Below are 27,309 nucleotides of genomic sequence, written 5' to 3'. Positions count from 1 at the left end.
TCTATATGACATAATTCGATGGACACCTGCTTCCAAATATTGGCTTGTCATAATGAAGAGCATTTTACTGTTAGGACTCTAATCTTTTCAGTTGTATAGGTATTTCAGACCTGAAGTGCCCCCTAGTAAAAATTCATAGACCTCTGAGTTGGTAACAAGAGGTAAAATCATTACCACCACTTAAAAAGTGATCCTACCCGAGTAAGACCATGGATGTGAGAACTGGAGAGGTACTTGGGCAGAGAGGAGAATGGCACTGAGGCCAATCCCCAGGATGACCTCAAAATCTAGTGCGTAAATGAGTGGATGGTGCATCGTACGTACTCAGGAGACAATGAATGGAATTATAGATTGGCAACATAAAGGAGCAGGTGCCTAAATTATGTTTGGTGGAGTTCACAGTTTGCTGTGAGGTTTTCTTCTTAAGACATTGTTAGACAACCAGGAAATCAATCTCACAAACAAATGCAACTTAACATAAGATGTCAATATAATATTTCCAGAAATACTCTTCCAAAACACCCCCCCCACACACACACCATATCCATGGCTTCATATAAATGCATCTATTACAGCCTTTCTCATACAATGTAATTATCAATGGGTCTACACTTTTTTCTATTTCGATTTGGCCACATGTCTCAGATTCAAGTGTTTTCAAGGTCCCACAAGCAGCATGAATGTGTGGATCAGGCAGAATTAGGTGAGGGTTCATACCTTCTAAAAGAGCAGCACTATCCAGTTGATAGTTGTCATATGTAACATGGGCTTGATTTTGCTACATATTCTGATTTTTTAAAGCTGAAAACTATAGCTTAATATGAAATGAATTTGCCACTAATTTAAAATTTGGGAGTCTAACTCTGTACGGGCTAACATAATGGACATCTTCAGGGCAAAGTGGTGCCAATTTTATCGCCTCTGACCTAGAACGATGTTCTGAAAAGAGTGTCTAGGTCTTGTTCCTCTATCTTTGAGTTTAGCATAATGTCTCATACCTAGTAAGAGCTGAGTCTGTGTGGGGCTGAGTATGAACATATTGCTAAACATTCCCAGGTGAGTCTAATGTTGAGAACAATTGCATTAAATCTGTGAAACACTGCTGTGGCCCTGGGAAATGATTATCCACAGATTTCCTTTTTTTCCTCCAAGAAGAAAATTTCTATTTTTACATGTTATTCCCCTTTCCATAATATATCAAAAATATGAAATAAAACATAAAAGTTATTCAAGGCAATATTAACAAAGATCATGAAGTAAAATGTTTTATTCAAATAACAAATCTTTGATATTTTATTATGTCAGGTTTGACTATGAAAACAAAATCTGATAAAATATGTCTGGCTGGTGCCAAGTCCTCTTGAATTTGTTCCTCTGACTACAAACAATGTTTTGGGTCATTTGGGATTTTCATGCATAGATTCTCACCCACATTCACGTTTGTAGTGCTCTATGTGTTCATGAAGTTACTGCCCAGGAAATTGTCAGAAAGAAAAATGTAAGCCAGAGAAAGTGTTCTGAAGAGAGTGAAGAATCACTCGACTTTATGAGCTGGCTCTTTGCCGAGGGAATTAAATGAACCTTAAAGTAGCTCTCTAACTTTATGCCACCGAAGTACAGCAGAGAGTTGAAGAAATTATGTTTAGTTCAGACTAAAAGAAGAGGTTAAACATAACATAATAATAATAAATATATATATGTATAAAAGAAAAAAAAAGAGGTTAGCCCAAATGATCAAAAACCAATAATCTACTTAGTTCAAATCCATCACCTATTATGGGTTTTTTGCTTGTTTGGACAGCCATGTACTCCTCTTACTTACCACAAATGTTGGTTCCATCTGTAAAAAGGGGCTCTGTGTTGCTAGTCATTGCACCAAAGTGTTTGAACCCATGGTGCACACATGAGCTTCAGGGGCTCCACAAACCCCTCCTCCCACTTAGATGTGTGCAAAATAATTTCTGTATTTTCTTTCTGGAAAGAGAAATTCATTAAATTGTCAAAAGAACTAAGAAAACATTCATCATTACTGACCTAGAACATCCCTCCAGTTCCCTTCCAATACTGAAATTTCTGTGATCATTTCAGAAAGTCATGCAAAATGAGTATGACCATGGAAATAACTAAATTTTGTGTAAATATTTTTTTGGAATAATACATTATTCAACTTAAAAATAAATGGAAACTTTTTTGACATATGAAATCTGTATCTTTTGAGATTGTTTACTATTAGTAAAAAAATGCAAAGCCAATCCTCAATATACAAAAAGCTCTAACAAGAAATGAATGAATTAATCAATAAAAAAATGAGTAAATGACATTCCCTCTCCTAGCACCAACCCTGGTGTGTTGTATACAGTTTACCCTTAAACAAAGCAGGAGTTAGGGGCACCAACTCCCGGCATAGTTGAAAATTTGTGTATAACTTTTGACTCTCCCAAAACTTAGCTATTAATAGCCTAGTGTTGATTGGAAGCCTTACTGATAATATAAACAGTCAATTAACACGGTTTGTATGTTATATGTAATATACACTGCATTCTTACAATAACTAGAGAAAAGAAGATGTTATTAAGAAAATCATAAGGAAAAGAAAATACATTTACAGTGTTGTATTTATTTTAAAAAATCCATATATAAGTGGACCCACACAGTTCAAACCCATGTTGCTCAAGGGTCTACTGTGTAAATATAAATATATTATGAATATATCTATTCTAATGGGCTATATCAGTCATCTATTGCTATAAACAAATCACCCCCAAACTAAGTAACTTAATACAAAAATTGTTTAGTATAACACATCATGCACCTGCAGGTTGGTGGAAACCATCTACCATTACACGTCTGCAGGTCAGCTGAGGATGTTACCCTATGGCTGCTTTCACACCACACTGTGGGGTTTGAATAATTGTTATGAAGGCCATATGACCTGTGAAGTGAAGACTATTTATTATATGGTTCTTTATAGAAAAAGCTTGCCAACCCTGGCTCTAGGCTCTATGTAAACTCTTATAGGGAAAAGAAAAAATGGTGCTATATTCCTATATATCTGAATGCTATAAGCTAGGAGCTGATGAATACTTTTTAATTTAAAAAGGAAAGGTAATAAATAGTAGCCAAAGAAATGGCACTTCTTAAATTAAAATATCCCAATATAGCCAGAAGAACAACAATGACAATGACAACAAGAAACACCAGTAAAACTACAACCTACATCCTCAGTTGAACTAGAAGAACATCCAAATTTCAAATTACCTGAAAGCGGAGAAATCAACATTAAATCCAGTAGTTTATCTCTACTGCTCCTACCACACTCAGAGAGCAAGGGTATTCTGGGAACGTCTGTGAGAAAAAGACAAGACTGAAATGTAGTGACAAGCCTAAGACTGATCCCAAATCCCCACCAGACAGACAGAGGTAACCCTCATTGTGAAAGTGCTGAAAAAGAAATAGGTTAGAACCCACCATGGAAAAGGGATTGTGCACACAGGGGACACCTGGGTGGCAGAGTCGGTTAAGTGGCCGACTCTTGATTTTGGCTCAGGTCATGGTCTCAGAGTCTTGAGATCCAGCCCTGCGTTGGACTCCATACTCAGCAAGGAGTCCGCTTGAGATTCTCTCTCTCCTTTTCCCTCTGCCCCCCCCACCCCAGCTTGCACTCTTTCTATAGATAGATAGATGATAGATGATAGATAGATGATAGATAGATAGATAGATAGATAGATAGATAGACTATATATATATATATATATATATATATATATATAATAAATCTTTAAAAAAAAACATGCACACAGGACTTGATAAAGAATTCTTGGGGCGTCTGGGTGGCTATTTGGTTAAGCGACTGCCTTCGGCTCAGGTCATGATCCCAGGGTCCTGGGATAGAGCCCTGCATCAGGCTCCCTGCTTGGCGGAAACCTGCTTCTCCCTCTCCCACTCCCCCTGTTTGTGTTCTCTCTCTCGCTGTTTCGCTCTCTCTGTCAATTAAATAAATAAATAAAATCTTAAAAAAAAAGAATTCTTGAAAAAGGAACACTTTGGGGGAGAAAAAGTTTAGAAAGAATGTAAAAAGGAAGGGTGAAGCACCTATGGACACAGTGTGGTAATGAGACATTTAAACACCAGAGGAAATGTAGGATCCCTCAAGGAAAAACATCTTTAGTAAAAGGCACACAATTCCTTCCACCACCATATCTTCCCAAAAGCCATCAAATAAAGAAACCATACTTTGCTACACTGACAAAAAGAGAACAATTTTAAATTAAAAATCTTATAAACCACCATTAAGCAACCCAGTCCCCTTACCAGAAATGTAGAGATGAAAGTAAGCATCATATATATTCAAACTGATTTTAAAAATAAAACAGAGAAACATATTTTAAAATAATTCATCCAGCGGAAATTACCTGTCCATTCTCCAAACAGTATCAGAAAAAAACTATAACTAACCACTCCAAACTGAATTAATTAATCCCATATGAGAATTGGGGCATGTGAAAACATCTTGAATATGAAATTCAAAAAAGCAAGCATCAAAATGGAAAAAAATGGAAAAAGAAAAGCAATGAGAGTTAATTGAATGCAGAACATAAAAAGAAGGAAATGGTAAAATCCTATCAATTATGAGGGCCAGATGAGGTGGCCAAAAATGATTAATTCTAGGTGAAAACTTAATATAGGGCACTAAAAATAAGCAGGAACATATTCCAAAAAAATGAAAATGAGAAAAAATAAGAAGTAAAATGTGTCTGAGAGAAAATGCTTAAACTGAAGACATAATTTATGCATAATTAGAGTCCCTGCAGAAGATGAACAAGACAACGGAACAGAAATTATGTTTTAAAATATAACATATAAAAGTATAACCCCCAAAACTTTCTAGAAATAGAAGAAAACATTTCACATATTGAAAGGGCTGACTATGTAGCAGGAAAAATGGACTTGCAGCAGTCAACACTAAGACATACCTTAGAAATATGCTCAAACTTAAAAAGAAAAATCCCTCAGGGCCTTCAGACAAAAAGCTGAAATAAGTTACAAGGGCAGGAGGATTAGACTGGTATCAGACTTTTCAAAATTGACATTCAAGCTCTCTTTCTAGTAACAAGGCTATAGAAAGAGAGTTTTAAATGGACATGACATAGGGGATTCTGTTCCCAAGAGCCCTTTTTGAGCAATGTAATAGAGGATGTTTCACCCAACCAAGGGATTGCTGGACAAACCTCAACAAAAGACTGGAGGTGAGCAGTTAATTATTTAATTGCAGATGTAAAACTGAACCAAAGTGGGGATAAGGATAGAAGAATATGCTATGAGTTGTGAAGTATGGGTTATGCTTTATATGTTAATACACTCTTACAGAGTAGCAATAATTCAACTAAAATCAAGAGGTGAAAAAAGAAAGAATAAGCTCATTGCTTGTTGCAGAGGCAACAGTTAGGAGTTAACATATATAATTACAAATCAACAAGCCAGATAATTAAAGGTTAAATAAGAAAACAGGGAACTAAATACATCAAAAAGAATATAGACAAGAGACTCGATAGAACAAAAATTAAAATGCTTCTAAATACCAAAAGAGGTCTGTCCGGCCATATTTTTGTGCCCCAGCAGACAGTTGCTGCCTGCGTTACCAAGAACGACAACCTGAGTGCCCAAGGCCGACAGAAAGCCAAGCCAAGTTCTTGGAAACAAATTGAGACAAACAAGAAGGCAATATACGTTTGAGGGTGAGAAAAGGATAGATAACAAATAAGGAACAACGTGACCCTTGACCTTCCTTTCTCAACCAGGCACTACAGAAATCTGGGAGAGATGATGTATGCACTGTAAAGAATCACATTCTCCGGAGGAGGAGCAAGATGGCAGAGGAGTAGGAGACCTGGATTTCGTCTGGTCCCAGGAATTTAGCTAGATAGGGATCAAACCATTCTGAACACCTACGAACTCAACAGGAGATCCAATAAAAGAATAGCAGCAACTCTCTGAACAGAAAAGCGACCACTTTCTGGAAGGTAGGACATGCAAAGAAGTGAATCCGAGGCGATGTTTGGGAAGATAGACTGTGGGGGAGGGGGCCTCCATTGGCCGCTTCTGGCAAGTGATAGAGCCTCAGAGCACAAAATCGGAACTTTTAGAAGTCTGCTCCGCTGAGCGACATCGCTCCAGTGGCTAAGCAGGGGGTGGAACCCTCGTGGGACAGTGTGGTCTCAGGACCCTCAGGGTCACAAAAAGACCAGGGGTGCCTGAATGTGGCAGAGCTCCCAGGTATCGGAGCAGGAAAGCCGGCTGCAAAGACAGAGACAAGGAGCAGGTTCTCAGCTTGGAGCTGCAATAACTGTGATCAGCTGCATGGTCAGGCCACTGCTCTTCCAGCAGGGACCCAACAAGCGACAGATCTGGGGAGACTCCCATTCCTCCCCCCGGAGAAGTGGCGTAAGTATGCACCACAGGAATCTGCTGGGTTTGGAGACTCCACACCGAGTGGGGTGCCAGAGATAGAAACGCTCAGTCACAGCCAGGGTGAGCACGGAGTGTGGCCAGAGACCGGGGAGACGGGAGTGATTGACTGCTTTTCTCTGAGGGCTCACTGAGGAGTGGGGCCCCGAGTTCTCGGCTCCTATGGGACCAGAGATTGGGAGGCCACCATTTTCATACTTGTCCTCCAAAGCTGAATGGAAAGCTTGCAGGGAACAAAAGCTCCCGAGAGCAAACCCAAGCAGATTACTTAGCCCGGCTCCTGGCAAGGGCAGTGCAATTCCACCTCCAGCAAAGACATCTGAGAGTCACTGCAAGAGGCCCCTCACCCAGAAGATCAGCAAGAACAGCCAGCCAAGACCAAGGTTACCGATCAATGAGAACGGCAGAACTCCAGCACTAGGGGAATACAGCACATAGAATTCATGGTTTTTTTCCCATGATTTTTTAGTCTTTCAAAGTTAATTTTTTTAATTTTCTTTTTTTATTTTTCTATTTTTTTAAATTTTTCTTTCTCCCTTTTTCAACCAACATCTTATCAATCCCTTTTTTAAAAAATCTTTATTTTTCAATTTTAGAGTCATATTATATACCTTCACTGTAGTTAACCTTATTTTTTAAAAAAATATAAGTTTTTCTCTCTTTAAAATTTTGGGATGCAGTTTCTTCTAACAGACCAAAAGATACCCTAAATCTCTAGTGTATGGCTTTGTTCTAGTCTCCTGCCTGATCACATTCTCTCCCTTTTTTTAAAAAAATTTCTCTTCTTTCTTTTTTCAAACAACTTCTTATCAATTCCTTTTATAAAGTCTTTTATCATTTTCATCTTTACACTCATATTCCATCCCTTCATCATATTTACCCTTATTTTTGTACATATATAAGTTTTTCTTTCTTTAAAATTTTGGGAGGCAGTTTCTTCTAACAGACAAAAATATGCCCAAAATCTAGTGTGTGGCACTGATCTATTCACCAACCTGATCATATTTGATCATACTTTTTTTTTTCTTTCTTTCCCTTTCTTTTCCCCCCAGTTTTGGGTCTCTTCTGATTTGTTTAGTATATATTTTTCTAGGGTCATTGTTACCCTGTTAGCATTTTGTTGTCTCACTCATCTATTCTCCTCTGGACAAAATGACAAGATGGAAAAACTCACCTCAAAAAAAAAAAAAAAAGAACAAGAGGCAGTACTGACTGCCAGGAACCTAATGAATACGGACATTAGTAAGATGTCAGAACTAGAATTCAAAATGACGATTACAAAGATACTATCTGGGCTTGAAAAAAGCATGGAAGATACTAGAGAAGCCCTTTCTGGAGAAATGAAAGAACTAATATCTAACCAAGTCGAAATCAAAAAGGTTATTATTGAGGTGCAATCAAAAATGGAGGTTCTAACTGCTAGGATAAATGAGGCAGAAGAGAGAATTAGTGATAGAGAAGACAAAATGATGGAGACTAAAGACTGAGAAAAAAAGAGATAAACAACTACTGGATAATGAGGGCAGAATTTGAGAGATAAGTGATACCATAAGATGAAACAATATTAGAATAATTGGGATCCCAGGAGAAGAAGAAAGAGAGAGAGGGGCAGAAGGTATATTGGAGCAAATTATAGCAGAGAACTTCCTTAATTTGGGGAAAGAAACAGGCATCAAAATCGAGGAGGCACAGACAACCCCTGTCAAAATCAATAAAAATAGATCAACACCCTGACATCTAATAGTAAAATAGTAAAAGAAATGACCCAAATCAACAAAATCATGAATGAAAGAGGAAAGATCACAACCAACAGCAAAGAAATACAAACAATTATAAGAACATATTATGAGCAACTCTATGCCAGCAAATTAGATAACCTGGAAGAAATGGATGCATTCCTAGAGATGTATCAACTACCAAAACTGAACCAGGAAGAAATAGAAAACCTGAACAGACCTATAACCACTAAGGAAATAGAAGCAGTCATCAAAAATCTCCCAACAAACAAAAGCCCAGGGCCAGATGGCTTCCCAGGAGAATTCTACCAAACATTTAAAGAAGAATTAATACCTATTCTTCCGAAACTGTTCCAAAAAATAGAAATGGAAGGACAACTTCCAATCTCATTTATGAGGCCAGCATTACAGAAGAATTACAGACCAATATCCTTGATGAACATGGATGCAAATATTCTCACCAAAATACTAGCCAATAGGATCCAACAGTACATTAAAAGGATTATTCACCACAACCAAGTGGGATTTATTCCTGCGCTGCAAGGTTGGTTCAGCATCTGCAAATCAATCAATGTGATACAATACATTAATAAAAGAAAGAACAAGAACCATATGTTCCTCTCAACAGATGCAGAAAAAGCATTTGACAAAGTACAGCATCCTTTTTTGATTAAAACTCTTCAGAGTGTAGGGAGAGAGGGTACATACCTCAATATCATAAAAGACATCCATGAAAAACCAACAGTGAATATCATTCTCAATGGGGAGAAACAGAGCTTTCCCCCTAAGGTCAGGAATATGGCAGGGATGTCCACTATCACCACTGCTATTCAACATAGTATTAGAAGTCCTAGCCACAGCAATCAGACAACAAAAAGAAATCAAAGGCATCTGAATTGGCAAAGAAGTCAAACTCTCATTCTTTGCAGACGATATGATACTTTATGTGGAAAACCCAAAAGACTCCACCCCAAAACTGCTAGAACTCATACAGGAATTCAGTAAAGTGGCAGGATATAGAATCAATGCACAGAAATCAGTGGCATTCCTATACACCAACAACAAGACAGAAGAAAGAGAAATTAAGGAGTTTTACATTTACAATTGCACCCAAAACCATAAGATACCTAGAAATAAATCTAGCCAAAGAGGCAAGAATCTATACTCAGAAAACTATAAAATACTCATGAAAGAAATTGAGGAAGACACAAAGAAATGGAAAAACCTTCCATGCTCATGGATTGGAAGAACAAATATTGTGAAGATGTCCATGCTACCTAGAGCTATCTACACATTTAATGCAATCCCTATCAAAATACCATCCACTTTTTTCAAAGAAATGGAACAAATAATCCTAAAATTTGTATGGAACCAGAAAAGACCCCGAATAGCCAGAGGAATGTTGAAAAAGAAAAGCAATGCTGGTGGCATCACAATTCCGGACTTCAAGCTCTATTACAAAGCTGTCATCATCAAGACAGTATGGGACTGGCACAAAAACAGACTCATAGATCAGTGGAAGAGAATAGAGAGCCCAGAAATGGACCCTCAACTCTATGGTCAACTAATCTTTGACAAAGCAGGAAAGAATGTCCAATGGAAAAAAGACAGTCTCTTCAACAAATGGTGTTGGGAAAATTGGACAGCCACATGCAGAAGAATGAAACTGGACCATTTCCTTACACCACACACAAAAATAGACTCAAAATGGATGAAAGACCTAAATGTGAGACAGGAATCCATCAAAATCCTAGAGGAGAACACAGGTAGCAACCTCTTCGACCTCAGCCGTGGCCACTTCTTCCTAGAAACATCGCCAAAGGCAAGGGAAGCAAGGGCAAAAAATGAACTATTGGGACTTCATCAAGATAAAAAGCTTTTTGCACAACAAAACCAAAAGACAATCGACCGAATAGGAGAAGATATTTGCAAATGACATTTCAGATAAAGGGCTAGTATCCAAAATCTAAAAAGACTTATGAAACTCAACACCCAAAGAACAAAGAATCCAATCAAGAAATGGGCAGAAGACATGAACAGACATTTCTGCAAAGAAGACATCCAAATGGCCAACAGACACATGAAAAAGTGCTCAACATCTCTTGGCATCAGGGAAATACAAATCAAAACCTCAGTGAGATACTACCTCACACCAGTCAGAATGGCTAAAATTAACAATTCAGGAAAGGACAGATGTTGGCAAGGATGCGGAGGAAGGGGAACCCTCCTACAGTGTTGGTGGGAATGCAGCTGATGTAGCCACTCTGGAAAACAGTATGGATGTTCCTCAAAAAGTTGAAAATAGAGCTACCATATGACCCAGCAATTGCACTACTGGGTATTTACCCCAAAGATACAAACGTAGTGATCCCAAGGGGTACGTGTGCCCCAATGTTTATAGCAGCAATGTCCACAATAGCCAAACTATGGAAAGAGCCAAGATGTCCATCAACAGATGAATGGATAAAGAAGATGTGGTATACACACACACACACACACACACACACACACACACACACACACAATGGAATATTATGCAGCCATCAAAAAAACAGGAAATCTTGCCATTTGCAACGACATGGATGAAACTAGAGGGTATTATGCTAAATGAAATAAGTCAATCAGAGAAAGACAAGTATCTATGATCTCACTGATACAAGGAATTCTAAATCTCAGGAAACAAACTGAGGGTTGCTGGAGTGGTGGGGGTGTGGGAGGGATTGGGTGGCTGGGTGATAGACACTGGGGAGGGTATGTGCTATGGCGAGTGCTGTGAATTGTGTAAGACTGATGAAACACAAACCTGTACCTCTGAAACAAATAATACATTGTTTGTTAAAAAAAAAAAAATAGAAGATATTAGGAAGGGAAAAATGAAGGGGGGGAAATCGGAGGGGGAGACGAACCATGAGAGACTATGGACTCTGAGAAACAAACTGAGGGTTTTAGAGGGGAGGGGGTTTGGGGGATGGGTTAGCCCAGGGATGGGTATTAAGGGGGGCAAGTATTGAATGGAGCACTGGGTGTTATCTGCAAACAATGAATCATGGAACACTACGTAAAAAACTAATGATGTAATGTATGGTGACATAACATAATAAAATAAAATTTTAAAAAATTTTAAAAAATAATAAAATAAAATAAATACCAAAAGAAATTTTTCAATAAGGAGCAAAGAAAACCCCTAATGCATTTAAAGAAATATGGCAAGTTTAATAATACTCATTAACATTACAATATAAAATATATGACAAAGCTAGGACCAAACATGTATCATATGTTATGTTAATAAGGCTTAATATCAACATGTGAATGTGGATGTTAATAAGACTTAACTTACCTGCCTGAAGACAAAAATTTTTTTATTTGGTTCACAAATCAAGATCCCAGTAAATACTGTATGTAAGATAGTTACAGAACATGAAAGGATTTTGAAAGCCTTTTAAAAAATAAATAAATAAAAGGAAGTGTTACAGGATTTCTATTCCTTTAGTGCCCGAGGTTCTTGGTCACACCACTTCAAAGAATGAAAAGGTAGACAGGAGGAAGAGTGGTGGGCAGCAAGGCAAAGTTTATTGAGCGATAGTACAAAGCTCCTGAAGAGGAAGGGGACCTGAGAGGGTTGCCCTTTTGGCATTCACATCCAGGGTTTTGTTTTTGTTTTTTTTTCTTTTTAAAGATTTTATTTATTTATTTATTTGTCAGAGAGAGAGAGAGAGCACGAGCAAGTGCACAAGCAGGTGGAGGGGCTGAGGGAGAAGCAGACTCCCCGCTGAGCAAGGAGCCTGATGTGGGACTCGATTCCAGGACCCTGGGATCATGACCTGAGCTAAAGGCAGACACTTAACCAACTGAGCCACCCAGGTGTCCCACATCCAGGGATTTTTATAAACTCTTTTGCAGAACCATCTTGAGCATCCTGAGTGCGGGACCCCTGTGGATTGGCCGCCAAGGTGTGTCAATCAGGGCTTTGATCACGCACCTTTACCAATCTGGTAAAGAGATTGCATACACTACAAAAGGAAATTACAAATATCATTTACAAATATAAGTATTAGCAAACAGAATCTCACATTATAACAGGAAAATAACAATGACTAAGTGGTATTTATCCAAGAATGCAAAGTGGATCAATGTAAAATGTCAAGAAAAATATATCCATAACATACAACATGCACAAGAATAAACTCTGGATGGGTCAGAGATCTAAATATGAAAAATGAAACCACACAAGTACTAGAAGTAACCATAAAGATTTTATAACCTGGTTTGACGAAAGACTTTCTAGCAATGATTCAAAACCCAATTGTAATAAAAGAAAATACAGATAAACTTGATTACCTAAATTTTTTTTTTAATTTTCAAATTACAAAAACATAAAAAGTCAAAAGACAACTTCAAAAACTGAAGGAAATATTTGCAACATATATCACAAATAAAGGGATAATGTCCCTAATATATAATAAACTCTGAAACTAGAGTGCGAAAAAGGCCAAAACTTAATAAGAAAATAGGCAAAAGATAAATCAGTCATTAAAACATAATTTTTAGGTTCTAAACACATGATAATATGTTCACACTCACTCCTTATTAACAAAATGCAAATTAAAAGTACCCTGAGATGCCATTCCTTGCCTAACAATTTGGCGAAAATTAAAAAGCGTAACAACACATTAAGTTGGTGAGACTGGGAAACAGGACACTCCCACATTACTGATGGGAATGCAAATTGACAATCCTTGCGGAGAATCTGGCAATGTCAAAGAAAACTACGTATGTATTCATTTTATTTCTCAGTAAATCCTACTTTTTAGGAGTTTACCCTAAAGTTAAACCTGCAACAATATGAAAATGTGTATGCACAAGGGCATTAATTGCAGCATTGCTGGCAATTGCAAAAATCTTGGAAATAACTTAGATGTTCACACACAGAGTGGTTGAATAACCTATGGTTGGTTCACACAGTGTGAACTGAGCAGTATATAAAAAGATGGGGGAGATCTTTAGTTCATAGAAAGGCATTAAAATGTACCTCAGTACACAGACACACACACACAGACACAGATACACACACACACACACACAGTTACTTTCTTATGATCTGTTGAACATGAAATTTTTTCTAAACTTTTTTCTCCCACATGAGTTTTTTCAGTTTTCTTTTTGTTTTTAACAAGTAGACATTCCCCAGCCAAGTTTCCAGTGTGTTCTCTTTATCAGTTTTATTTTTACTGTTTCTTATTTTTGCCCAAATTGATTAAATCTCTAAGTCCTTTTCTTTTATAGCACTGTTCATTTATATAAGAGGTAGCCAATAGAGGTAAAGTTGGAGCAAAAAGGGAGCTTCCATTTTTTTATCACTACTTTCAAAGAGTCTCAATTCTAAACACTTCTCCCACATCCATAAACATCCTATAGGACTCAGTGTAATCTAGCTATTATTTATAATTTTTTTACCTCAGTGGTTCAATTGCTTATCAAATTGACTTTCATAGCCCCTACAAAGAACATTTTGTTAAACTTGAAACAGTCTCAAGGTAATGAAGACCAAATGACTTTCTAGAGCTGAGGCACCAAAAGCCATAAAATACATAAAGCCTGTAGAATTATGTCAAATGGCACTGTGCCACATGAATGCAAAGACAGTGTCTCAATGGTTTACTTCTACTTTTAGAAATGAATTTGATGGAAATGAGCCAATGAAAAAATGTAATGACATGTGACATGACATAGAAACAGCAGTTCCAAGTACAATTTGCTTTTAATAACTAAAAAGTATGTCCATCTGGAACAAAATAACCAGGACCAGAAGCAGCAAGTGCATTTTTAATTAACTAATTTCCAGTATGACCAAATAAAATCAATTGGTATATCTGCCCTACTCGGAAAAAGGGGTGGGGGGAAGAAAAGGGTAGCTGTGACCCCAGCTGGAGGGGATGGGAAAGGCACCCTGAGCTGGGACCCGTCACATCCACTCAGGTCCTCTTGCTTTTTTGGCTAAGACTGAAAAGCCCATGAATATAAAATGAACTACCAACTTTACCCTAATTTGTGTAAGCTGTGGCACCAGAATAAAAGAGAGCTGTGATGCGTGGATGTGTGAACTTCTCTGAGATGTTTCAAAATAATCTACCCTGAAATAAAACTGAAAAATTATACCCAAGTCCTGTGCCAGTTGGCCAAAGTGCAGCATGCGTCTGTGTGTGTGTATAGATGTGTGCACGTGTATTGATAGGAAAATGAGAGGCCCCAGACAGGGAGAAGATGGGTCTTCTCAAAAGACTAAGAGTTTAATATTTTTAATTCCAAGTTAGCTTCAAAGAGATGAAAATAACAGCTTTGGCTACAATGGGGATTAATAGGGACGTATGGAGCATAATAATGATAAAAAGTAAACATTTTGTGATTTGCTTTGACTTTCATATCTCCATTTTATAGAACACCATAACTCAATGGCCCTGCTTGAATATAGATTTTATTTTTAATTTAAGTAAGTAATCACTTATCGAATCAATTCCCAATGTGATATTTTTAGACATGAATTGTCTGATCTTACTTTTTAATACTCGGAAGACTGACTTCACTCTATTTTAATTACAAAATAAAACTCCACTAATGGCGCTAGAATGACTCTCTTGACTCTACACATTGATCAAGTTAAATGGATAATAGCCACCCTTCTTTCTCCTGTCCTTCCAGGTAATTCACAGTATAATAGTCATACAGTTTGTATGGTGGAAAAGCCATACTAAATGCTGTTTGATACAGAAAACCAGCTGATAGTTGCCAGAGGGGAGGAAGTGAGAGCAAATGGGTGAAACAAAGTGGGAGGTACAGGCTTCCAGTTATGGAGTGAATAAGTCACAGGGATAAAGACACAGCATAGGAAATATAGTCAATGGTATTATAATAACGTTGTATGGTGACAGATGGTAGCTACATGTGTGGTGAGCATAGTTGAATCGCCATGTTGTACAACTGAAACTAATGTAACATTGTATATCAACTATACTTTAAATAAATAAATACATACATTCATATGTAAATAAATACATAAATAAATAATTGCTATTTGGAATGCAAATACAATATAAACTCAGGTAGCTTTCCTTCATTTCTAGACTCTATAGATAATGTGCTTCCAGTCCATGTTTACACTGATGTGTATGATCAAAGAATGAGTGTGATTTGTAATATTTTTGAAGAAGACACAATATAATGTACCAAAATGATATAATCTGCAAGTTCTAGCTAGACTTTTTTCTAATCATGATTTATCATAAAGAATATATCTTGGGGCACCTGGGTGGCTCAGTCATTAAGCAGCTGCCTTCGGCTCAGGGCATGATCCCAGGGTCCTGGGATCGAGCCCCGCATCAGGCTTCCTGCTCAGCGGGGAGCCTGCTTCTCCCTCTCCCACTCCCACACCCCCTGCTTGTGTTCGCTCTCTCGCTGTGTCTCTCTCTGTCAAATAAATAAATAAAATCTAAAAAAAAAAAAAAAAAAAAAGAATATATCTTTTGAGTAAAATAAATGGAAGTAGGTGACTTAGATAAGAAGTAGAGCAGTAAAATTCTCAAGGCTCTCAAGACAAACCATCCTTCTCTCTTGGCCATTTGTGCTACATTGATTCAAACCATCCAGGTCAGAGTCGGCATGATCTTATCCTGATTGTCAAAGCAAACTGGTTGTCAAAAGCATGTAAAAAAAATTTCTGCACAGCAAAGGAAACAATGAACAAAACTAAAAGGCAACCTACTGAATGGGATATTTGCAAATGACATATCCAATAAAGGGTTACTATCCAAAATATATGAAGAACTTATAAAATTCAACACTCAAAAAACAAATAATCCAATTAAAAAATGGGCAGAAGACATGAAAAGACATTTCTCCAAAGAAGACACACAGATGGCCAATAGACACATGAAAAGATGTTCAACATCATTCATCATCAGGGAAATACAAATCAAAACTACAGTGAGATAGCAACTCATACCTGTCAGAATGGCTAAAATCAAAAACAGAAGCAACAAGTGTTGGCAAAGATGTGGAGAAAAAGGAACCTTCATGCATTGTTGGTGGGAATGCAAACTGGTACAGCCACTGTGGAAAACACTATGGAGGTTCCTCAAAAAATTAAAAATAGGACTATCCTACAATCCAGTAATTGAACTACTGGGTATTTACCCCCAAAATACAAAAACACTAATTCAAAGGCAAATGTGCATGCTTATGTTCATTGCAACATTATTTACAATAGCCAAATTATGGAAGCAGCTCATGTGTCCATCCCATCAATTGATGAATGGATAAAGAAGATGTGGTATATATATACAATGGAATATTGTTCAGCCATAAAAAAGAATGAAATCTTGCCACTTGCCACAACATGGATAGAACTAGAGAGTACTATGCTAAGCGAAATAAGTCAGGCAGAGAAAGACAAACACCATATGATCTCACTCATATGTGGAATTTAAGAAACAAAACAAACAAGCAAAGGGGGAAAAAGAGAGACAGAGACTCTTAATTTGTAGAGAACAAACTGATGGTTACCAGAGGAGAGGTAGGTGGGGGGATGGGGGAAAATAGGGGACAGGGATTAAAGAGAACACTTTGGAGAAATGCTTGTTCATGTCTTCAAATTGATGTATAGAAATGCAACAGACTCCGTGCGCTGATTTTATATCCTATGAGTTTGCTGAATTCCTGTATTAAGTTCTAGCAATTTTTTGGTGGTCTTTAGGGTTTTCTATATAGAGCATCACGTCGCCTGTGAAGAAAGGGAGACAAACCATAAGACTCTTCATTATATAATCAAACAGGTGGACAGAACCAGGTAATACACTAAGTCCTGGGTGTATTTTGGTCTGTTTTTGAGGGTGTGAACCAAAGATAACAAGTACACAAAAGAGGGTGATCCAATCTACCAGGGTAGTCAAGCAAGGCTCCAGAGACTAAGTGATATTTGAGATAGACTTTGAAAGAAGCCTGCAGACCAAAAAAGGGGAGCTCAAAATAACATGATCAAAGAGAGAGTTGTGAACATGGCAAGTGTTCACGGAAAGGTCAGTGTTGCTCAGTATAGCGGTAATCCTCACCCTTTTGCCAGCCACCTTAGAAAACACCAACCTGAAGCTGGACCAGGATCATTTGGGCCAGATCATTCAAGAACGGTTCCTTTTAGAGTTTGCTTAGTGTTTGGATATAATCCCACATAATGACAAGCAAAATGTCATTTTCTGGAAAGTGTAAGCAAGAGATTATTTGTTTGCTTAAGTAGCTCTATTACTCTATCAAAAGAAAGAACATCATCTCAGTGTTCCATTGACCTCTTCTCAGCAGATCTCTTCTATCTGCAACTGTCCCAACTTGGATTCCTGCCCTCCACCTACTCAAGTTCTCATATGTTCACATGCTCCCTAGTAAATGGACACAGTGTTTTAAATAAACCTTTGCCAATTTTAGTGTTTAGGAGAAATAAGTATTTTATCCAAGCCTCTGTGAAGTGTTTGTGTTTTAAATGCATTAAGAATTCCTAAAATGCAGCCAACACAAAGCCTTGACACTTAAAAGCAACCAGACAACAGCTTGTAGAATTAAGGCAACTATGATCTTCAACTTTCTTCTAGACCATGAAGTCTGATTATTTAGGACACCTTACAAACTGTTTTTCCTCACTACTGTAGCATGGTTCCCATGAAAGAGATCATGTCTTCCTTTGTCTTATGGGCCTGTTTGTGACCGCTACTGGAATCTCCCAATTAAGCAAAACTGATGCATTAAAAAAAAATCCCTCTGCTACTTTCTAAGGTGGGGAGAACATTTTTCCAAGAGTACGGCCATTTCTTACTTGACATACACAGATGTCTCCACACCACTCATGTGCCAGCTTATTCCAACAGTTTATACAGACGTAGCTACAGGCCATGTTACAATATGAAATATTTTAAAGAGACAGGGCGTTTTGTACATGTTTCCATGTTCATGTAAATTAACTAACATAATTTAATGTGCAAAACACATAAAAGGATGTGAGATTGTCCCATCTACTTCCCCCCTTCCTGCTGACCCAGTGTTCTGCCAGTTAATGATCCCAGGGCACTAAGTTGGGCCTCACTTTGTCCCTTAGGAGAATGTAGCTACAAGGACATGACCTTGGATTTTATTAGAAAGTCAATATATCCTCTCATCTATCACACAGAAATCTTGCCTCTTTCAGGATTCCCCTAAAATTCCCTCAATTGTTCTCTTCAAGCCTGTTTTGTTTTTCAGACATTTATCAACCACCACTGTGTACAAGCACTACAAGTCTCTTGAAATCTCTCTTAATCCTCTGAGTGTCTGGCCTGGCCTGGACTCACCGACATATTGGTGAGTAGATCTCAAGTCTTTTTTTTTAAGGTTTTATTTTTATATATTTATTTATTTATTTATTTATTTATTTGAGAGAGAGAGAGGGAGGAGAGAGAGCACAAGCAGGGGGAGGGGCAGAGGGAGAAGCAGACTCTCTGCTGAGCAAGGAGCCCAATGTGGAGCTCAATCCCAGGAACCCTGGGATCATGACCTGAGCTGAAGGTAGGTGCTTAACTGACTGAGCCACCCAGGCACCCCCTCAAGTCTTTATTGTAATGCAAGAGAGCAAACAAGGATTGGACCATGAAAGGCACTTGGCAAGAATGATGGCAAGATGCTAAAATGACAGCTTAAAACAAACTGAAAATCAGATTCATTTTATTTTAATGACACTACTCATTGCATAAAGAAACAGAACAGAAGGCATTGCCATGACTCTCTTGGTAACCAGGTCTATCTCATTGTTCATTAATTACCAGGAAAGAAGAAATGTAATTTAAGGATGCAAAGCAAAAAGCATATTCAGAGCTCTCAATACACGTGCACACACAGATATGCAAGAATACCGACTTATTCACAGCATTGTGGTTGGAAACATTGTATATATGTTTCTGTGCCTCACAGCCAGTTTCTCAGTCTAGCAGAAGTCCGGGTTCAAAGGCGGACAAGTCTGGGGAGTGACCAGTGCCCCACGGCGGCCCCCTTTAACAATAACGTATTGAACGGCTCACGGTGTCAAGGCAACGAGATATAGGAGACAAGAGCTGGGCACAGACGTCAGGCTGCCGCTCCTGGCAGGAGAGGCATGGAGATGAGCACTCCTGTGCACAGAGGAGACGCTGGAGCGCTTTGGACGCAAACACAAACCGCAGAGCAACTGAGCAACCCGACAGGGTGGCAGGAAAAATCTGTCTCCCGTGAGTCTTTTAAAGCAAATTGGAAGAGCAGAAAGCCATCTCTGATTTGTAAGAAATCATCAGTAGATTGTCTTAGCTCAGCCACTGCAGTGGAATAAAAGTGTCTTGGAAAATAAGGGGTATGAGATAAAAGAAATGTCTTCAAATCATTGCTTAAATTTCTGAAGTTCCTTCCTTCCTGAGATCTGACGGTCCACTGAGTATCTGAAAAACACTCCCCCCTGCTTCGGGAAAGCATTAGTCCATGCTGACACTTCCAATATTCACCAGCATTAAGGATTCACATTCTTCATTATTTATTTGCAAGATTATTGATCCCAAGCACCCACCTACTGTGTGCCAGATGCTAAACTGCGTTCTGGCAAAAGATCAAAATGGAATGGGGAAAGAAACATGCTAACTAACGAAGACAGTGCACCAAAGTGCAGGCATATGTCAGGCTCCCCAGGCCTTAAGAGGAGAAATCCATTCTGCTAGCTAGGAGGGGGGCCAGGGGCAGAGGGGCCATGGCGGAGGGGCTCATATTCAGGCTGCATCTGAAAGGATGAGAGCACTTTGCAGGTAGAAATTCAGAAGAATTGCAGGGGGACAGAGCAGGGATGGCAGGTTCTGAACATGAGTGAAGCTGGGTAGCAGGAATTTATCTGCACCAGGAAGACAAAGGGATGTGATAAGAAGCAGGGAGGAGGATGGTTGTGAGCACAGCTCTGCTGCCAGGCTGACTGGGATTCGAGTCCTAACACCATCACTAACTTACAGGTAATCTCTGTGCCTCGGTTCATTCATCTAAATGCCAGGGTCATAATGGCAGCCATCAAACAGATTTGGAGTGCTCTGAGCTACACAGCTCAGTAAGTGTTCATGCTGCCTGGATGTTCTGTGCTCCCCAAGGCATTTCTTGCATGCATTCTTCCTGAAGAGGTTGTTTGTTTGGTTTGGTTTTTGTTTTTAGGTTATATGGAGCCCACTCAAACAAAAGGGCAGTTTCTTAGGGAAAGGTCAGAAGGTAAAGCTGAGCCACCCAGGGATGAGACCTGCACTGACATCTGGGTCAGTAACCAAGGACTCCCTGTCAGCTCCCTGTGGGGCCAGAGGACCATCCATCTCTCATTTTCCCTGTGTTTCCTCCTCTACACTCCCCCTGTCAACCTGACTCTTCTGGCACCTCAAATCCATCCACCACAAAGCCAAAGAATGTTCTCCAAAATGAAAACCTGAACATGACATTTCTTTGCTTCAAACCCTTCAGGAGCCTCTCATTACCTACAAGATTGAGTCCAGGCTATATTTTTCCATCAAAACCCTGCCAGGATGTTCTCTTTCCCATGAGTATTTCACCTCCCTTCCTCCACTATCACCATCATTCCTGATGCACATAATCATCCAGCCTTGTACACAACTTCTTGTACCTTACATATGCCACTTTCATTGGATGTGGAGTTAACTTTTTATAAATTTGTCTCCCCTACTATTCCAAATGCTACTTAAAGGCAAGAGTTGGGCATAATCACTTGTATTCTTACTGCCCAGCTCAGTGAAGGCACTGGTAGCTTCTAAGTAACACTTGCTTGTCTGAACCATTCTAAACATTCGGGGTTGTTATAAGCAATGGGAGGCATGGTCATATTTATGTATGGAAAATAATCATTTTGGCCACAGAGAAGAGAATAGGTTAAAGTGAGAAGAAAGTGGTCACAGAAAGGTCAGTTAGTTAGGAGACTTTCAGCACAATCCCCACTGAGATGACAAGGAAAAATCTGCATGTTAAGGTAATATTCATGCACAGTAGCTGATGTGGAACTGTTATCTAATCAAACCATTTAGACACAAATTCTTTGTTTGAATACACAGGTAATTATTGCAAAGGTGGCTTATGAAAGTAAAATGTTCATGAAGGGTTTTCAAGTCTTTGCTTGATCCTATGTCTTAAGTGTAGAAGGTCTGACAGTTTCTTTGCTATAATAAATGCCCTGTCCTTTCTATTACAATAGACACAATTTAACTAAGTAAATGTGTCATGTGACCACAGTAAGACAAGTTGGTAAGGTCCTGTCTGAAATTTCAGGAAGGCAGAAAGGCATTTTCCTGGAGCTTCAGTGAAGGCTGCCTTATTTCCTCTTAACCAGAATTGGGTCCATACCCATTCTGGCCTTCATCCCTGCTGAAGAGATGGGATTCTATGAGACCAATCAGGTTCACCCCGGGGGTGAGTGGGGGACAGGGGAGAGAATGGCAGAAAATCATTACCTCTCTTGGGAAGGAGAAAGAGGGAAATGAATAGAGAGCGCAGACGTGGGCTAAGTGAACCCAGAGAAACAAAGTCCTTCCCAGCTGGGACCTGGTTTCATTTATATAGATTAAAAATAAGTAAAGAAACAATTCAAATTTAAGCCAAATAACAGAAGGAACTTCTCTTCATATTCTTATATAAAAGATAAATGTACAAAGTAAAAGTATAATTTATCATCCAAACCAGGCCTCTTTAAAGCATGGAAGGAGGCACAAAAATCGTTAAAATTGTGTCTATGTTTGTATGTGTGTGTATATCTATATAATACAAAGATACATACAAATGCAAATATATATTATATATGTACACACAGATCAATAAATAAGCTCATTTATTAGTAGAACTATAAATGATTCTATTCACAAACTATTTTCAAAAATAAAATTCTAGAAAATATAACATCTGTATGCAATAAAGGACATTTTCAAATGCTTTATATTGATTAGCTAAATATCAAAAATTGATATGAGCAAAATAATTATTCTTGTGTGATGTTTCTGTGTCACTGGTATTTTTCAGCATGCTGTTAATATTTTAAATTTTTTCTGAAAATTACCTGTGAGTTCTCCAGGTTATGTTTCATGATTAATGAATTTGTCATCATTGACACCATCAACTGTTTCTCCTCTGTATGCAGATTAGAATATTTTTAAGTGGGAGAATATTCTTCATAAAGGGGCAGAGGTACATGGTAGGCTCAGAGCAGATTCTGCTAAAAGCTAAAAAATATGTTCCTAATTTCATTTATTTCTTGTTGAAATGTAAAAATCTTTCAGCCCAATTATTTTCACAGATATTGTCTTTTTGCTTCCATTAAGATATCTTCTTTGACAAAAAGAAAATTTGTAACACAAAACATTTTAAGTAGTTTTCTGTTTATGATTTTTTGAAAATTCTGACAATTTTAGATGTTACAAAATTATAGGGCTTCTCTATGTCATTTCTCCTGTAGAGTGCATAAGCTCATCCAATTAGAAATAGAAGTTCAATCAAAAATTCCTTTCTTGCCACATGTTAAGACATCAGCACAAATTATAGATCTCCAAATTAATCTTGTAGACATTTGAGCACTCACTATTTAATTTACTTCTTCCATTGCATGTATACAGAAAATTTTCAACCTCTTCCTATTTGCAAGTTTTGTTTTCAATAATTGCGAATAGCTAAAAGCCTCAAAAGCTAAGTTTTTGGTGCTCCATGAGATGAATATGTTGATTAAAAATTTCCTACCACTTTGAAAAATATTGTAACTATAATTGAGAAGACTCATTCACAGTAAGTTCACTTTCTTTGCAGGACAGTTTGCAGGACACACATTTATAAATTCACAAAGTAGTTTTTCAGTGGCTCAAATTTTCTGAAACTATGCTTGATTAAGAGCAGCAAAGAGGGAAAACCCACACCACTAACCGAAGCATTAGCTGTATCCGACTTCAGTTGTCATCACAGTTGTGTAGTTAGATCACTTACCACTACTCATACAAAATGCTTATAAACTTGGATGAGTACAATATCTTTTAGAATAAGTAGAGTGTCTCACATTTTCGGAGTATAATGATACATTATATGTTCATCGATACCAATTCTATTTTCTGCTCCACAGTTTTCTTCATCTGGTGGGAATGTTGTTTATACCATAATGTTGTGTTTCACCAGAATCTGCATTTATCTTATCATGACAAAAACAAATGATTTTGTCTTCAGCATTGAACTACTAAACTGAATTTATAATAGTTTTCACAGAAGTCATGTTTTTACCTTCGACAGAATGAACTTCCAAGTCCTCAACTCTGATTTTATGAATTAGATAAGATGAGTCAAACGTTAACCAGAATCAACTGATTTTCTTTGTGAAGCATCTTATAATGCTGATACAAAACTAGCTTCACTTAATTCTTGCAAAGTTCTTCTCCTGCTAATGGTTTTGTTTCACATTCATACATTCATTAAAAATGCTTGAAGTTGATGATAAATGAAATTTATTTTGGTTAGGCATCTGCCTCTGGCTCAGCTCATGATCCCAGGGTCCTGGGATCGAGTCCCACATCGGGCTCCTTGCTCAGCAGGGAGCCTGCTTCTCCCTCTCCCTCTGCCTGTCACTCCCCCTCCTTGTGCTCTCTCTCTCTCTCTGTCAAATAAATAAATAAAATCTTTTTTAAAAAATGAAATTTACTTAGAACATTCATTGGATCTAAATAGAGTGTTACTTTACAGAGTGCTGTGTCAACACATCTTCTGCAGCTGCGCATGTTAGCCTCCTTCTTAAATGACCCCTAGGCTTAGGGACAGAAACCTCTCCAGTGTTATGTATCTTCTGGTTACCATGTGGTCAGTGACAACCTCTGACTGTAGGGAAAGTTAAATGAGTCATACGATCTGAATGTCACACTTTTTCACTACCTTCCATATTCATTTGTTCCATTTTTCTTTGAACATGGATTTTCATTTTTTAGCTCATTACTATCAAAAGGGCTTACTTAAAAATATTTTTTAAAGATTTATTTATTTATTTGAGAGAGAGAGAAAGAGAGAGGGAGAGAGAGAGAGGGCGTGTGGGGGGGTGGCCAGGGGTCGAGGGAGAGAGAATCTCAAGCAGACTCCACACTGAGCGTGGAGCTGGAAGTGGGGCTTGATCTCATAACCCTGAGATCGCCACCTGAAGCCAAAACCAAGAGTTGGATGCTTAACTGACTGTGCCACCAAGGCACCTCAAAAATAATTTTAAAAAGCACTACTAAACATTAAAGAAATTGTAGATTTACATCACATGGTAAATATATATAGCATTATTCAGAGTATTTAGGGGCTGCTCAGTCTCTATATTCCAGCCACATTTCATATACAATTACCTTATAATTTCCCACATTTTCCACTGACCCCACCAAATGGTGGCCAGGTGGTGTTGGTACCTGTCAGGCAGGTACCTCATGTAGCTGGCAGAGAAGCAACATCGATGATTTCCCAGTGGTTCAAAGTGTGGTCGATGGAAACAAAAGCAATGGCATCACCTGGGTGTTGGCTAGAAATGCAGAATCTCAGGTCCCACCCAGACCTACTGAACCAGCATCTGCATCTTTGCAAGATCCCAGGTGATATGAATGCACCTGAAAACTGAGCAGCCCTGGATATTTCCCCTATATCAGCAATATGGGAAGAACTGAGAGAAGAATTTCAACTGAACTGAAGAATTCTGAACAAATGTAAAACCCGACAGGGCCATCACTGGCACACAGGGAGTTATGGTTATCTGACCATTGAAACTGTGCCCACTATATATCTCTTCTCAAACCTAGAGGCTTTGTAAAATCTATACCATAAATAGTTTTCCCAGATACTGTGTCAAAGGCAAAGTCAAAAAGCATTTATTTGTCTTTTCACTTAGAAATTTATTCATTCTTTTCTTCTAGCAGTTTTTCTGAGTGTAGATCAACTGAACTCAACCCCATATTCCCTGTGTGTGTGTGTGTGTGTGTGTGTGTGTGTGTGTGTGTATTAGGCATTCCACTTTAGTAACAAGTCCAATTCATGATGCAAAGTCTTCTAGAAATGGAAGGTGAGTTAATTCGGGGAACAATAAAGACCCCAGGAATGCAAGGGCTGAAATAGTCAAGCAATAATATCATTAAGAGGAAATTATTGTTTCTGCTCATTGGCTTAAAACATAGAACAGCTGAATTCTGGCAAGATGGTGGAGGAGTAGGAGACCTGGATTTCATCTGGTCTCAGGAATTCAGCTGGATAGGGATCAAAGCATTCTGAACACCTACAAACTCAACAGGAGATCAAAGAAAAGAATAGCAACAACTCTCTGAACAGAAAAGTGACCACTTTCTGGAAGGTACGACGTGCAGAGAAGTGAATCCGAGGCGATATTCGGGAGGATAGACGGCGGGGGAGGGGGCCTCCGTCAGCTGCTTCTGGCAAGTGATAGAGCAGCGGAGCACAAAATTGGAACTTTTAGAAGTCAGCTCCGATGAGGGACATCGATCCAGTGGCTAAGCAAGGGTGCAACCCTCGTGGGACAGTGTGGTCTCAGGACCCTTGGGGTCACGGAAAGACCAGGGGTGCCTGAGTGCAGCAGAGCTCCCAGGTATCGGAGCAGGGAAGCCGGCTGCAGAGGCGGAGCCGAGGCGCGGGCTCTCAGCTCGGGGTTGCCATAAACCGTGATCTGGGGCACAGTCGGGCCACTGCTCCTCCAGCAGGGACCCAACAAGCGGCAGATCCGGGGAGACTCACCTTCCTCCCATGGGAAAGGCAGCACGGGAGTGCACCACAGGGATCTGCTGGGCTTGGAGACTCCACACCGAGTCGGGTGCCAGAGAGAAACGCTTGGTCACAGGCCGGGTGAGCATGGGGTGCGGCTGGAGACCGGGGAGACAGGAGTGACTGACTGCTTTTCTCTGGTGGCTCACTGAGGAGTGGGGCCCCGAGTTCTCGGCTCCTCCGGGCTGGAGATTGGGAGGCTGCCATTTTCACTGTCGTCCTCCAAAGCTGTACGGAAAGCTTGCAGGGAACAAAAGCTCCTGAGAGCAAACCCGAGCAGATTACTTAGCGGGGGCCTGGCAAGGGTGGGGCAATTCCGCCTCCGGCAAAGACATTTGAGAACCATGGCAACAGGCCCCTCCCCCAGAAGATCAGTAAGAGCAGCCAGCCAAGACCAAGTTTACCAATCAATGAGAATGGCAGAACTCCAGTGCTAGGGGAATACTGCACATAGAATCCATGGCTTTTTTACCATGATTCTTTAGTCTTTCAAAGTTAATTTTTTTTAACTGTCTTTTTTTTTTTAATTTTTCTTTTTCCCTTTTTCAACCAACATCTTATCAATCCCTTTTTTAATATTTTTCATTTTTAGAGTCATATTCTATCCCTTCATAGTAGTTACCCTTATTTTTGGCATATATATATATAAGTTGTTCTCTCTTTAAAATTTTGAGATACAGTTTCTTCTAACAGATCAAAATATACCCTAAATCTCTAGTGTATGGCATTGTTCTAGTCTCCTGCCTGATCACTTTCTCTCCCTTTTTTTTTTTAAATCCTCTTCCTTCTTTTTTCAAACAACTTCTTATCAATTCCTTTTATAAAATTTTTTATAATTTTTCATCTTTAGAGTCATATTCCATCTCTTCATCATATCAACCCTTCTTTTTGTACATATATAAGTTTTTCTTTCTTTAAAATTTTGGGAGGCACTTTCTTCTAACAGACCAAAATACACCCAAAATCTAGTGTGTGGCACTGATCTATGCACCAGCCTGATCATATTTGATCATATTCTGGTTTCTTTTGTTTTGTCCTGTTTTTGTTTGTTTTTATCTTTTTCTTTTTTCTTTCTTTCCCTTTCTTTCCCCCTGGCTTCAGGTCTTTTCTGATTTGTTTAGAGAATATTTTCTGTGGACGTTGTTACCCTCTTAGCATTTTGTTCTCTCATTAATCTATTCTCCTCTGGACAAAATGACAAGATGGAAAAAATCACCTCAAAAAAAAGAACAAGAGGTAGCACCGACTGCCAGGGACCTACTCAATACAGACATTAGTA

The 27,309-nt window shown here is 38.7% G+C and overlaps 1 long non-coding RNA gene across 1 annotated transcript in view; it reads right to left on the bottom strand.

The window, feature by feature from the left end:
* Positions 1-1,828: 1,828 nt before the first annotated feature.
* LOC118544495 (uncharacterized) overlaps positions 1,829-27,309 on the bottom strand; it is an 80,700-nt gene continuing 55,219 nt past the window's right edge. The window contains exons 3-4 of the long non-coding RNA XR_004921623.2: positions 3,259-3,345; positions 1,829-1,974 (exon numbers count right to left, since the gene is read on the bottom strand). This is a non-coding gene — a long non-coding RNA (uncharacterized LOC118544495). The remainder of the gene's footprint in view (positions 1,975-3,258; positions 3,346-27,309) is intronic.

The sequence above is a fragment of the Halichoerus grypus genome, chromosome 5 (assembly GCF_964656455.1).
Source record: "Halichoerus grypus chromosome 5, mHalGry1.hap1.1, whole genome shotgun sequence".
Lineage (NCBI taxonomy): Eukaryota > Metazoa > Chordata > Mammalia > Carnivora > Phocidae > Halichoerus > Halichoerus grypus.
This window is presented reverse-complemented; position numbering and strand designations above follow the sequence as displayed.